The sequence below is a fragment of the Euphorbia lathyris genome, chromosome 2, assembly GCF_963576675.1.
Source record: "Euphorbia lathyris chromosome 2, ddEupLath1.1, whole genome shotgun sequence".
Taxonomy (NCBI): domain Eukaryota; kingdom Viridiplantae; phylum Streptophyta; class Magnoliopsida; order Malpighiales; family Euphorbiaceae; genus Euphorbia; species Euphorbia lathyris.
Genome location: NC_088911.1, coordinates 30,165,199 through 30,180,892, shown reverse-complemented (window position 1 = coordinate 30,180,892; position 15,694 = coordinate 30,165,199). Strand labels below are relative to the sequence as shown.

The following is a 15,694-nucleotide window of genomic DNA, read 5'->3' as shown; positions in this document are numbered from 1 at the left end:
CTTTATTTATATCAGTTTTGCTACGAATTTGTGTTGTTTATATCTGTTTAGAGTACTTTTATGTCCGAATATATTTCTTTTATGCAAGGTACCTAAATATTTGGTAAAATCTAAATAGGAGCGAAAACGGATCAAAAATGAAGGAAAACCCTTATAAAAAGAGTCAAAGACGAAGAAAATCAAACGCACCGAAATGAAGACTGGAAACGAAGTCAAAACGGGGAATAATCACCCGTGTCGCGACCGAGATTCCCTATTCTCGGTCGCGACACGCGTCTTCCTGGTCTCCCTCTCCTCCGTTTCTGAAGACCAAAACCTACCCCCCTAATCTCGGTAACTTCAGATTTTCTGTCAGCACAGCATACACATGTTCGTTTTCAAAGAAACGCGTTCGTTCGATTGGATAGAAACGTCTCTTCACAGCAGACACGTCCCCTAGACACGACTCTTCAACATCTATAAATAAAAAGTTGATTCAGAGTTGAAAATATATAATTGAGAGTTAAGATTTAGTACAGAATTTATGCAGAAATTCTGAGTCAAGAACGATTCAGAGTTAGAAGTTCGATTTTGTAAAAACGATATGATGTACACACATTGTTTACTCATTAATTACATCACACATTAGCATTTAGACTTAGATTAAGATCTATTCAAACTAGTTTACATTTTGGTAGTAGAAGAACCATCTCTATTCCGAAGATTCAGCGAGAAGATTAAGTAGCGGATTCGACCCTGGAGCCTGACAAACTCTAACGACCCGGAACTCTCATGTCGTTTTGAATGCTTCCATGCTTTTTATGAAGGAAAATAGGCAAACGTTTGGCAGCGGAAATATAAAATTTTAACCTTTTTCCATTAACCCAAGATCCGTTAATCGTTATTTCATATAAAGAGGGATAGAAGGAAATACCTTTTAGAAGTTCTATCTACCGTTGCAATCGAAGTGCCCACAACTCTTACTTCGAGTTCCCAAGCACAAGACAAAAACACAATTCAAAACAAGTTAGAACTCAACCGTGTAAAAGCAATCAAGAATAGATTGCCTCTAATTAATCAACACAAGATCAAGGAATAAAAGAAAGAGATGAAAATCGATCGAATCGGAAGGAAGCGGTGAATGATCTCGTCCTCAACTAGGGGGTCGAAATTCTCTCTCTTCGGTAGACTAGGGTTGGCCGAAATTCTCATGTAAGGGGGGTATATATACTCTCTTATATCTAAACCCTAGTTAGATAGAATTAGGTTACTGAATAAGAATTTAATTCGGAATAAAATTCTTATTAGTTATTATCTATAATTATATCTAAATATAAAGATAATAATAATAATAACCTGACAGGATAATAATAGAAGCAATTTAATCTCATTAAACCTCCTAACTTATTTATCCTTTAATTAATTTAATTCACAATCATAATCTAATTAGAATTGTTAAAAATCAAATTAATTATTTATGTATTTTATATACATAAAATCGCCCCCCCCACTTACTGGGCCTTAGTGGACTCAGTTGGGCTTCCATCAATTAATTAACATTTGTTTCTCTTTTGGGCTCCAAATCTTATGTGTGACCCATTAGGTTCTTATTGCTTCTAGCCGTATGCAACTATTAAATTAATTTTCTCAGAATTATATTTAATCTTTGCATAACGGAATGAGTGCGCGAAATGTGATTAGCAAATCCGAAACATTCCCCCAGAGCTATAAGAAGACAAGTTGATTCTGTCGTTGACCTTTCCGTATTAGTTACAGTATAATTCGATCCTTTATCAACTACATCCTTGAACTGAATCTTATGACTATGGATAATGTCAAGTCACATATAGCGAGACGTTCGTTTTACTTGTACAGGCCGAGTCAACTCCAATTAGATAGGTTAAGTGAAATCTGTATTTCAAGTCTTAAGCTATCACCTTGCAAGGATTTAGAGTCAAGTCTTCCATAAGCGATCCTTGGACGTATCTCCCATTTATCGGGAGTGACAAATGCTCAATCCAATGTATAACTATCCTGCAATTACTTCCTGTGATACCCAACGTCTGCCATTCACACCCTAGAGTCATCTCTGTTATGGACCGTGTTACAACAGGACCAAAGCATCACATTCCATAATCCAGAATCACTAATTAACATTCCTTTGAGTCTGAGGATTACTTATACCTATTAATACCAATGAGATGAACAGGTGACAAGGATAAATCTACCCATCCTGTTATCTCAAGTCGGGTCCCCAATCCTAATGAACTCCCTTTCATTGGATCCATGCAACTGTCCAGATTATCTGTATATCTGAAGCTTGTGAGATCAGCTCTCTGTCTTGACAGAAGACATTGTTACATGCAAGTCTCAACAGTGATATGTCAATCCTTTTTTAAACATATTACTTGACTTGGGGTGGTTTTAAGTTTATTAGTTTATTATAAAGTTTCGTCTCACTTCATGCTTGTATGAACACTTTATAATCACTTTAGACAAACTTAGGGATTTCCTTTTATTAGACTTATTTAGTTCTTAAAAGAGGTTGCCTTTATATAGTTATGAAACCATATCTTATTAAAACAAAAAACATAAAGAACACTTCATTTATATTTAGTTCATATCCTAGAACAATTGTCTATAGGACACTAAACCCCAACATTTTATTCTCTGTAAACTTGTATCACATTCACACTTCATCTAATAAAGTTCGTGCAATTCAATATAATTTTATGTAGCACTTCTGTAAATGATCCGAAGTGAATTATGATGTTTTCATTAAAACGTAGTTAAATTCAATATCTTTACAAGGAAACTTTGTTGAACACTTAGGCAAATTCATTTTTTGAGAATTAATTTGGTTAAGGTAGCAATCTAACCCGACCATAGGAGGATTGTCTGCGGTTCAAAGCCTTTTAATTGAAGGAGTTTACGTTATTACACTTTTTTAATTTATACAAAGTTTAAAGTTGTTTTCTTTGCTTAATGCAAACGAATACAATTATTCTCTTATTTTAAACACTAAACGTTTCTGTTTTGTAATTCATATTCAAAACAGAATTGATTTCTAACATTCTACATATTCTAACCTAATTCTTATTCAATCAATCTCAAAACCAATTTCAAATAACGATTATGTATTTTTTATAAACCTTAAGTCGTATTTAATCTACACATAAATAAATTTTTTTTGAAAAACGTTCCATGTGGGATCGATATCTTTTTATTACTACAAGCGAAACCGTGCACTTGTGGAAATCGCTCAATATGATTGCAAGTCGTGCCTCCTCGATGTGGTTGACGATATGTTGTAGGACACTGTTGTTGTTGTCTTCATCATACTATTGAACTCTGGGTGATCGCATGATAATTTTGGTCGAGGTATGGACTCAACATCGTAACACGGGAAGAAAGGCGTTTGTCTTGTGGGCGAGTGTGGTGTTGTTCGATATGATTAGAGCATGGCGGGGAGATGATCTATCCAGCTTTCCCTTTGTGATTCAAGGCGTGCTTTGATGCCCATGAGCAGTGGCGGAGCTAGGAATTAAGATTGGGGAGGCTAAATTTAGTCGTGTAGTTGGGGGATATTTTTCAAAGTTCAGCCCGTCAGGGCAAGGAAAAAAAAAGTTAGTTTCCAACGCATTAAAATATCATTGTTTTGGTGTGTTCGCTAAAACATTAAAAGTGGCCAACGTGAAAAGACTAGACATATTTAATTCTCTATTAGTTCAATGCTAGTTTCTAAAAAATTATAACATTTCACAGTTTTTTTTATATTTTTCATAAAATAAAATTTAATTTAGAAATTAGGTTATTTGAGTTTCAAAAATAAGAAATCATTTTTTTAATGGAAAACATAATAAAAATGAGTTCAAAAGTGTTATGAAAATAAAGAGTCAATTTAAATTAATTAATAATGGTAATATAGTTTTATAATTATTGAAAAATAAAGTTTAAATAAATAAAAAATTTCTTAAATAAAATGAGATAAGTGAGGATTGGACCTAAAGACCTCTTGAATAAAAAATGTATCTTAAACCATCTCATCTACCTTAAAATATTGAAATATTACTACATAGAGACTATATAAACTAATATTAGGGGGGCTATAATGGGTCGAATTACCGATACTCAATGATGGAGCCGGTGGCTGGGGGGCTTCGGCCTCCCCGGGCCCTAGACTGGCTCTTCCCCTACCCATGAGGATGGTGCGGTTTGTGAGTTCTATGATCTCATTACTCTGAGGGTGAGCCACGGAGGTGAATCATTGTCGACCCCTAGAGTGCGAAGGGCCAATGTGAGATGATTCCTTTGAAGGTGGTTGCGGGTACCATATGTTTGTGTGTGTGTATCTGTCAGTTATGGCATTTTACGAGTGATGGCTTGGGTGTCTTTGTCCATAGATGGCCAATATAGCCCTTGGAGGCAGGCTTTTCATGCGATGGTTCTACTACCACGATGTGAGCTGCATACGCCTTCATGGATTTTATGGAGGTAGTTGTCTCCTCTAGAGAGATGTATTTCATCCAGGAGTGGATGGACAACTTTTAATAGAGTGTTATATGGTGTACTGTGTATCGCCATGACATGCGGATAGTGAGAATGGATTCTTCTTTATCCATTAGTAACATTCCCTAGAGTATGTAGCGGATGATAAGTGCTCGATAGCCGCTAAGTTATGCGTCTGCGTCAGTGAAGACGAGGACCTAGCTGTCGGTGATTATAGGATAGTGGATTGTTTCCATGAAAAGATTGTTAGCAATGGGGATTCACTAATTGCGGTTGTTGCAATTGTGCGAGCTTCGTTATTTTCCTCTTGTGGTACTAGGAGGATGTCAAAGTATACGCATTTTACTTGCAGCTGCTCAACGAGGGACCGAGAACAAGCTAGGTAACGGATGGTGACATCCTTCTTTATCTGCTATGAGCCGTCGAGATGGCTGGCGACTAGTTTAGAGTTGGTGTAAAATGCGGCGTTTCCTGTGGCCATGAGGTTAGCAGTGCGTAAGCCAGTGATTAGCACTTCGTACTTGGCTTGGTTATTGGTGGTCGGGAATTTGAGTCATAGGGCGTAGGCGATGCAAAACTTGGATGGGCCTTTGATGCAAACTCCAGCGCCGGCTCGACCATTACCGCATGAGCCGTTCATACTGGAGTTCCATTTTAGCACATCGGTTTGTTGGCTAGTTGTAGGAGTAGGCTCGGTGTCGCTGGTGAACTCTACAATAAAATTGACCAGTGCCTGAGCTTTGATAGTCGAGCGTGGTTCGAAAAGGATATCAAACGGGGCCAACCAGTGACATCGGGCCGCTGGATGACCTTTTTTATAGAGAAATTTATGCGAACGATGATTATGTAGGCTTGAAAGTAAGGGCACAGTCTGTCAGTAGCGTGGGTGATGGTGAAGAGGGCTTTTTCCACCTATGTGTAGTGGATTTCTGCTCCGTATAGGTGTAGACGTAGCCTATCTCGACAGGCTTTCACCCGCGGGAGGTCCGTCATGACTACTACAGTATTATTTGGACTTAGAGTCCAATTAAGAAAATGACTATAGCTCGGTAGGACTGGTGTCAGAGAAAGAGTCGCCACTTGGATTTTAGGTCCAAGAATGTTACTAGAGATTCCTTGCGGGAAGCAAGTAGGTTCGGAAAGTTAGGTACGTTTGGGTAAGGTTAATATCTACTCGAAAGAAAATATTACGCACCCCAAAATCGCCCGATGAACCCATCAGCCTCCTACTTAACTCTCTTAAGCTTTTAAATTCATTTTTAATGTTTGATTTGTTTGGGAAAAAATCAATTTTTATGTCATATTGCACATTTATACACAAAAGTAAATAAACAATAAAATATTACAACCCAAAAGCAATGAAATAGGTACAAATATAATTAGAAATACTCTAGTAACATACCCCTACTGAGTATCCTCTCCACAACCATAGCTGCAAACATCCTTCAAAGTAAATCCAACAGGGCGAACAACGAGCGGAGACAAAATCGGCGATCTTTGAGGCAATGCTCCCAAAAGGTATCCAAACATGAGTAGATTTCCTCGGTTGTCCAGATATCAACTCACTAATGTTCCATATATAAACATAACCATTGACACATTAGAAGAAACTAGATATCAGAATTTTAACAACAAGCTGATACCCTGTTATGACTCATATTGATACCTAAAAGTTCAAATTCCAGGTCTCTCACAAGACGTATACCAATGAATCCTAAAAGTAATTAGAAATACTCTATAATTCACTCAAAAGTCACCCATAAGAAGAATTAATATAAGAAATCATGTTGCAAACTTTATAATTAGAAATACTCTAACTTGTTACCAGTTCTGTAAGAGAGCATGGCCTATTTTTCTGTTATGTACAGAACAAGACCTGCTTTGTTACAAAACTGGTCCATGTCTGAACTCGCATACCAGTTCTGGACTGGTATACCAGCCTAGAACTTGTTAATAGTTTTGTAACAGAATAGGATTTGTTTGAATTTCTGTTACAGAATAGTAAAAAAATAGAATTCAATAGTAAAAAAATTAATGTCCAGTTCTGGACTGGTATACCAGCCTAGAACTTGTTCAGAATAGGTCCAGGTCTGTAACATGACCTGTTCCTGTCACAGAATTGGTCCTACTTTTTGGGTATTCTATGAAGACATAAAATTAATGTCCTGACCAGGAATTAATCATTTTTGGCGCTTTACAACTTCAAACCATCTAGAATTTCAATGTTGTGCACTCTATAAAGATATAAAACCATCTTTACATCAGTAATTCTCAATGCTTGCTACTATTGAACTCTTCAAAGATCCATTACCTGATCACCATTCCATTATCATGCTCCAGATAAAATTTAAAAAAGCTAAATAGGATATGCAGTTATGCATGAGGTATATTGGACATGAACATAGAACTCAGGCCATTTTGTGCCTATTAAATGAAATTTGCATTAGAAAAAGAGAGAACCACAACAAGTACTTAAAATTCATTCCAAAAAGAGAGAACCACAATGGGCACTTAAAATATATAAAAGAAAAAAAATCATTTCAAACTAGTATATATCATTGCATACAATTTCACACTGGTGTGCCATTCCCAATCATAACATAAAGGGCACAGTTCCAACTTCATAACAATAAATTTCTAACACTCCTGAGACTGATTGCTAACCACATGAAAGCAATAATTGTCATCAGTTTGTAATAAACGCACAAATAAAACCATGAAATCCATAAGATCAATGGGTACGAAAGAAACCACATGAATTTCAGAAAATTGATAAGGTTATAGAAATCTCATATAACTTACCCCCGTTAGGAGAGTTCCTAAGAGGCGCCTCCACTGCTAGCCTTACTGATACGGGTCAAAAAACCCTATCTTTTAGTATGGTTTTAGGGACTATTTTGTATCTTTTATTTCCTTTTTATTTACTTTAATAGCAATTTATTATTGTTTTGTCAATTTTAGGTTTTTAAATTACTTTTTAGCTTTTTATTAAATATTCTTAACTTTTGTCAAATATTTTATCACTTTTAATAAATTAATCTCTATTTGTTATTTTGAGCTTTATCTGTACCCAAAATTAAGAAATTAACCTACCAAAAATAAATCAAATTTGACTGGTAATTAAAAAGGATTTTTGGTAGGATAATTAATTAATTTTGGGTGAATTATCTAAATAATATTTTATGAGATTATGTGCATATTTTTAGAGATAAATGTGGAGATTTTTAAGGATCAGAATCAGAGACCCACTCGGCGCATCAAAATCAAATAAAAGTCATGCAGAATATTTTGGCAGATTTTTAGGGATTATCTTTGGGCTTTTTGTATTTAAATAATTATATTTTATCCCCAAAGATAAATTAGTTTTTATTAGATAATAATTGGAGAGTTATTTTTCCATTAGAATAGCTCTTTGTTAATTAGTCTTTCGTTAGGAAAGCTTTTTATTAATTAGTCTTTCATTAGGAAAGCTTTTTATTAATTAGCCTTTTATTAGGAATAGGTTTTATTAATTAGTTTTCCATTAGGAATAGGTTTTAGTTTTTCATTATAAATAGTTCCATTTGTTAGGAATTATGGTCATCTTTTATCTTTGTAATTTTCTTAGCTTTTCACCTTGAGAAATCCTCTCCACCTCCTCCATATCCTTCAAACCTCCATTGAAGACACCTTCGAAGCTCCGCTCACCGAGGATTGCTCAAGCTCCATCCTTAAGTCCTAGGAAGACGCCTGCATTGGTAGACAGGTTCCCTGAAAGGGATTTTTCTTCTTTTATATTCTGACTAGCCTCTGATCCATGTTATGAATCCTAGGCTCATTGTATCTTCGTGACAATACTTTCCATCTTTGATATATATTATAGTTTTGTTTATTCAACTGTTTTATTGCTTTAATCTTTGTCTCACGCTTTGTCTGATTGGTTTAACTCATTCGATAATCCCAAAATTAAGTTGGCACATATTGCGAACTGAATCTGACCTAGTCAGTGCCTATAGGATTGACGACCCTATAGAAGATTAAGCCCAAATTGCTGAGCCTTAGAGCTAGTTTCGGCCTTACAAGGGAATCACGAACTAGGGACCTCAGGAGGATAGGTAGGGTTAATCTCCTCGGACACAAATGACTTAGATTAGGTTTTAATTTCGTTGTCTAAACAATCTATTTTCATTATCATCGTATCCCTTCATGTTCCTTCGGATAATTACATTGGTAAAAGATGACCTAGGAGTAGTTTAACTTAATTAGGGGTAGAGTAACTTAATTAGGCGTAGAATAACTTAGTTAGAATTAGATAACTTAGCTAGGAATAGTATAATTCAACCTAGGAGTAGAATAACTTAAGAAAAACCAAACTCAAAACCCCCAAAGCCTAGATAACACCTGAGACCAAGTAATTCGATACTTGCAGAAATAAATCCTGTGGACGATACCTGGACTTTTCCAGAAATTTATTACTTGATAACGACGGGGTACACTTATCCCTTAGTGAGTCTCCTTTACGGGAGGCGCATCACTTACCACTCCATAAGTTAAGCAAGTGAGAAGCAGCAATATCACCCAACTTTTTATTTTGATCTGCCAATCCAAATTCCACAAACACAGAGTTAGTAAAAAAGAATAGGTGAAGAACTGGGAGTTTCACCAAGACAAGTAGCAATCTGGTATCAGAATAGAAGAGTTAGACACAAAACTGAAGCTAAAAAGGATTACTTTAACAACATCCAACAAGAGCTAGGTAATGTATTAGCTGAAAAATTTGGGCTCAAGAAAGAAGTTTGCACGCTACAATACGATCTAAAGAAGGTTTGAGAGATAATAGGACTCACATCAACTACTACCCTTCTACCAGGCAGTATATGATGATGATGCTTCCAATTCATACTCACCTTGAAATATGCCTTACAAGTGGCCTTATACCAGTAAGGTTTCAGTGAGGAACTTTACGCTTGTCTAAGCTGGCCTGTAAACATGCTAGAGAAGTATGAAAACAATCAAAGACTCTTGATTCAATCAGTAAATTATGATCAGGACATACAGTCACTCTAACATTTCGATGATCACAGCATAATCCATAACAATGGAATTTTGCAGCGGCGCGTAACAAGGCATAATCCATAGGGGTGTCAATTTCTGACATTACAATACGATTTCGACTGACATGACATGAGTTGCACTATTATAATTTTCACAGCATAATCAAACTGCATTTCCAATAAAATTCAAAAACAATACCGATAAAGATAAATTGAATTTGCTTTCACAAACACACCCATGCCAAGTGTAGAAAGTTCAACCTCATTGTGCTGCTAGAAAGAAATTGATGGCACTTTCTCGTATCAACCTAACACTTTCTCCAATGTACTTGTCTATGATGAAACTTGAAACAACCTTCATCAAAAATCAAAACTACATGTCATAAAGATCCAAATGAAAACAACAGAACATAATCTAGGGAAAAGAATCAATTTAGGAAACTATATCTGACCTTCAAGAAGTTGGCATCTATAGTACCAGCAACAGCCCTAGCCAAGAACATCTTCCCAATACCAAGAGGTCCATAAACAAGAACATGATGATTCAAAGAGTGAGAATTTAAGTAGATAAATAACTTTATCCTAATGGGACAACAGCTAACAAATTTTTATACAATGCAAGAAAAGACAGAGATGTTGATACCTTGGGAGGCTTAATCCCAGCTGTGACGAAAAGTTCAGGATTCATGCGCTATAGCTCAATTGATTCCCTTAATTATCTAATGTGGTCAGATACACCACTAATAGCTGAGTAGCTAATATTTCCAGGATCTTCAGGCAACATGTTATAAACAATTGCATCTACCTGTTAGTTCAAGGTACATATTACATCAAGTCGCACTTCATATAGCAATAAATAAGAAATCAAATACACAGTTGACTTTAGAAGAAAAACGAACTACCATTGGCATTTCTTCAATTTGTCATGCTGCCATAAAAGAATGAAAACTCGGATTACTTACCTCTCGTGGAAGAGCCGGCATGATTGTGAGTGTCGTCATATCAAGAACCACTCTAGTTCCCGCAGTTAGCTTTTCCTTGTCCACTTTGCTACGACATCCCACCACATAACGGGGCCACTGCTTGCTTTAACAATCACTGAAACATTATAGAAGTTGCTCACTATATAATTATCGATTGTCTTAAAGGTGCATGAGCCAAAGAAAGGAGAATAGAGTAGAGATTATATATGGAATCAAAGACGGTATAAGCAAGACCTATGTAACTTATCCAATGAAAAACAGTCAAGCCGGGCACAAAAGATCCAACTAAGTTATTCTCAAGAGCCAAGTCCCAACATTTTCAAACAAGAAAATGCAGCCAAACATTACATGTATTTATAAAGGTCTAGCTTAGAAGAAATGTGAAAACTTCTGTTAAAGGGAAATATAAGAATGGAAAGGAGCTTACAACGTTCATTATCAAGAGGTCTCATAACTTCTCTAATGATCTGACCAACACTTTGAAGAGATTTCAAGTCATCCTCTGTTTTGTTGAATTCTTTTTTTGCAGATCTCAGGTTCTCCCTCACTGTACGAACACAATTACAACTCAGTATCCCCAACCGAGTCACGACCAATTAACACAGGCCCAATTTGCCCAATTAGAAGCCTTTGTGCAATTATATGCATAAAATCAAGTTTCATAGCACATATAGGGTTCCAAAAATTATATTGTTGAAGTGGAAGGACTAGCCATTGATTATAGTAATAAACAAAAAGAGGAATGAAGCCAACAGAAGGGCAGTCGCGATAGTGTCATTGTGGTTGCACCATGTATCCAAAATGAGTGGAAAAGCCACCGTTAATGACAACACATCCAAACCTAGATGTGATTCTCAATTATTTAGGGAGAGAAAGTGAACGACAAGCTCGCTGAGAGAGAGAGAAATCTATTAGATTAAAAAATTACTTACAACCCAACAATCTTATTAGAGACCACCAGAAATTAAAAGGACCTGAATTAAAAACACAGGCAAGGGAAGAAGATAACCTCAAAGTCGAACAGGAAGGTCAAACAGAAGCTAGTCAAACAGAAGACAGGAAACAATGGAACGGGGCGCTCTTCTTTAAGGCGAGTCACATACGGGGTGATGTTGAGGATTTAGGTTTCAGTAAGAGGAGTGAAGCCATGATTTTCAACTCGATTGAAGTTTGGCAGTGATGTGAGAAATTTGGGGATAGTGAATGAAATTGGCTTTGGGAGTTTGACTGATGTTTTGGTAAAAGATAGAGGGAACCCTAAAATCGATGGAGGGAAGGCTAAAAATTAGGGGGGAAGATACGACGCTAAATTAGAAAATTTGGGGGAAATTTTTTAGAGAGATTGTGAGGGTAAAAAATATTATTAATATTAAAGTAAAAAATATAATGAGAATATTGAATAGTAGAATTTAATGAATTTATAAAAAAAAAGTTATTAATGAGAATAAAATTTAATAGATAATTTTTTTACTATTAATATTAAAATATATAATTTATTCTCATTGAAATTATTGAAACTAGTCGAAAACCCGTGCGATGCACGGGGTATGAAACTTATATATAATTTAGATAAATAAATAAATTGACACATTTACTTTTAAATAATTTTATATCATGCTATGAAAAAAATTTATATTATGTATATTTGAAATTAATATATACTTTTTAATGATAATTCAAATTAAATTAATTTTAAAAATAATTGACTATTTTTTTATAGAATTTTGACTAAAGATGAATGATTTATTTATTTTTACAAAATTCAATGATTTGTACTTTTTAGGAATTTTAATACATTTTCATATTCCAAATATTCTGTGAAACAATAATAATAAAATAGCAGGTTAATTAAGAAATATATTAGAATATAATAAAAAAACCAAAAATTGAATTAAACTATAATTAAAATTAAATATTATATTTACGATACAAAAGAATTACAATATAAGTTAAAAAAATTGAATTAAACTACAATTAAAATTAAATATTATATCTACGATATAAAAGAATTACAATCTATGTTAAAATGGAAGCAACATCAATATATTATTCTATAAACTATTACAATTAATATTTTTCTAATGTTGCATATGAAGAAACTTTATCAATTCAATATGTTACATATAAAAAAATAAAATTCGTAAGAATTAGTCACAAATTCATCTTGATGATAATTATTTTGGTTGATGGAATTTCATGATCACCAAGTATTCGAATTCAATTATTCATTCTGCTACAATAACCCAATATATCTAATTGAATCAGTTTAAAATGACGATTTCTCCTATTTTCATCTCGTAATATCTCATCAAGACATTCGATCAATTTGTTCTTCATTCTTTCACTATATAGAATATCAGCCATACTCGCAGATATCACTTATTTGACTTCATTAATATTTTCTAATAATTATATATTCTTGAATTTTTTAAGTAAGAAAAACAAATAAAAGAATTAAAAAAAATGAAGGGACGAAAAAGATAATTAGGAGAGAACCATCTTCCTCTTGCGTTTTTTTTTTAAATAAGAGAGAATGTCGAGACATAAGCGTATAAAGAGGAGGGTGAAAATATTTTTTTGCCCATTAATTAAACATTTTATTTTTTCTTAATGAAGTATTAAGTCCATAAATGGGCGATTTCCTCTCTTCTGATTGGGCGATTTCCTTGCGATTTCCTGACCTAGGCGTTTTCATTCTTGCGCTTGTGGTGGGCGATCTCCTGGAGGCGGCGTTCCTTGTCGAGGTGGGTGTTCGTTTTTGGGATGACGCACGGTGGTGTGTCGCGAGATCGGGATGGAGGGAATCTGAAGATTAGGGGATCGGGCGGCCGGTCGGTGCCGGGATTAGGGCTGCGTGCGGCTGGGGTGGCGTTTGAGGTAGATCTTGGGAAGGAGGGGGTTTCGGCGGGAGGTGAGGTTGGTAATTTGGAGGAGTCGGTCGGAGAAAGGAGAAGGGATCGCTCCCTTGATCGTGGTAGGCCGTCGGTGAAGGACGGGATAGGGCTGGATCAGGCTCCTGTTTCGGGTGAGGGTGCTGTGGTTAGAATGGAGGATGGCAGGGAGTGGTGGGCGATGGACGATGTTCTTCGTCCGGCAGGAAAAAAAAACACGTTTGGATCTCAGGGGATCTCTGTCGAGAGAGGCCATGAGGTGGATGGAGTCGCGGTTCGCGACAAGGAAGGAGGCGACCAAGTTGCTGCCGCGGGTTTGCATATAGATGCGAGACAAGGGGCAGAAGTGGGGATGGTGGCGGTTCCAGGGGCGGGATCCCGAACCCTAGAGGCGACAGATCACATCTCTGTTCTCCCTGGTGCTATTCCGGAGGTTAAGGGGAATTCTCCCACTAGGATCCCTGATATGGGAAATAGTTCCTAGAGAGATAAGGTTTTAGGGATTGTTGATGAGGAACCCATGCTAGAGGATGAGTCTAGTGAGAATGATTTTGGGGATTTCCTTTCGGATTCAGACATTGAAGATGGGGATCTTGATGACCCGCTGTGTCCGGTTATCCGTCTTTCTTCTGAAGACAAACAGTTCCTTAGATCGAAGTGGAGGTTATCCTTAATTGTCACTGTCCTGGGGAAGAGAATTAGCTTCAATTATTTTGCCCAAAGAATCCAGGCTCAATGGAAAAAGAAAGGAAATGTTACAATTACTGACCTTGAAAATGACTATTATGTCATTAAATTCACAAGTGTTGAAGATTATAATGATGTGATTAATGGTGGTCCTTATATCATTTCCAACCATGTGTTGGCATTGAGGCCATGGGTTCCAAATTTCAATCCTCATGATTGTTCTGTGAATAGGATCCTTACTTGGGTTAGGTTTCCAGGGTTGCCTATTGAGTACTATAATGAAAGATTTTTGAACAAGATTGGTGGATTGGTTGGAAAAGTCCACCATGTTGACAAAACCACAATTGGGGCGGAAAGAGGCAAATTTGCCAGGGTGTGCATAGACATTGACCTTGCTAGGCCTCTTCTTTCAAAATTCTTTGTGAGAAATAAGGTCTTTTACATCGAATACGAGGGTATTCACAATATCTGCTTTGAATGCGGAATGTATGGCCATACCTTTGATAGCTGCCCAAAAAAAAGGAAAGAGGACGAGGTGACTGTGGAGCCTAGCATAGAAAAAGAGGTAGAAAAACAGGGTGAAGGGAAGAATTTTGGCCCTTGGATGCTGGCTAAAAGGAATCCCAGAAGAAAACCTCAAGCTAATCCTATCAGGATCCAAGATCCAGACATTACTAAGAAGATGGTCTCTCTCAAGATTGGGCCGGAGAGCAAATCTAAACCACCGGATTTCATGTCTGGTGCTGGAGTGATCACAAAAGCTGTGTCTGGATCTAGATTTGATATCCTCTCTATGGAGGTGGGACAAGCATCCGGGTTATCTGGTGAGCAAATAGAGGTCATAAAGCCAGGCCTGGTATCTATCGGGTCTGCTACCAGCCTAGGGGATTCTATTAATCCTCTATTTGATCCCAAAATTTCTGCTAAAGAGAAGCCCCTTAGCACTACCTCTACTGGAAAATTGAAGGTTGATGAGGTTAGTAATTCACAAACTCCTTTTGATCTCCCTATTGGAAAAACTATGGGAGTGAAAAAGTTGAATTTGAAAAAGCCTAAAGCTAATCATAAGAAGAACCTTAGCTCTAAGGATTCTTGGGATAAAAGAGGGCCTAATGGCTCGTCTTCCAGGCTCTCAGGAGCCCCGAATAAATACCTTGTATAGGGTTGGGCCTGTGATTGGTTGTCTTCCGTCTGATGGATTTTTTTGTCTGGAATGTTAGAGGTGCGGCTAGCAAGGCGACCCGCATCCATGTTAATGATCTTATTAAGCAGTTTAATCCTTCTTGCTTTGCTCTTCTTGAAACCAAGGTTAGTGGTTCTAAAGCAGATGAGGTGGTTAATAATTTTAAGAATTGGAATTGTGTCAGGGCGGAAGCAACTGGTCGTGCAGGGGGGATTTGGCTTTTTTGGAAGCCAAGTCGTGTTAGTATTGATGTTATTAATATTGATAACCAATTCATTCATAGCAAGGTGTGTTATCCTGGCAATACCCCTTTCTTTATTTCTTTTGTTTATGCCAATCCGGTCTTGAGTAACCAGAGTAGGCTGTGGGAGATCTTGTACTCTATTAGCACAAGCATGGTGGATGCCTGGTTGGTTGCTGGTGATTTTA

The 15,694-nt window shown here is 36.5% G+C and overlaps 1 long non-coding RNA gene across 5 annotated transcripts; it reads right to left on the bottom strand.

The window, feature by feature from the left end:
- Positions 1-5,799: 5,799 nt before the first annotated feature.
- On the bottom strand, positions 5,800-11,802 carry LOC136217611 (uncharacterized). Of its 5 annotated transcripts, none has more exons than XR_010683507.1 (7): positions 11,514-11,802; positions 10,932-11,051; positions 10,484-10,619; positions 10,165-10,326; positions 9,974-10,024; positions 9,315-9,876; positions 5,800-9,063 (listed from the first exon to the last, which is right to left on the bottom strand). It is a non-coding gene; the product is annotated as an uncharacterized lncRNA (long non-coding RNA). The 5 variants fall into 5 exon arrangements; XR_010683509.1 differs by having other exon boundaries at positions 9,375-9,876; positions 11,514-11,801; XR_010683508.1 differs by having other exon boundaries at positions 5,800-9,448; positions 9,524-9,876; positions 11,514-11,800.
- Positions 11,803-15,694: the final 3,892 nt, after the last annotated feature.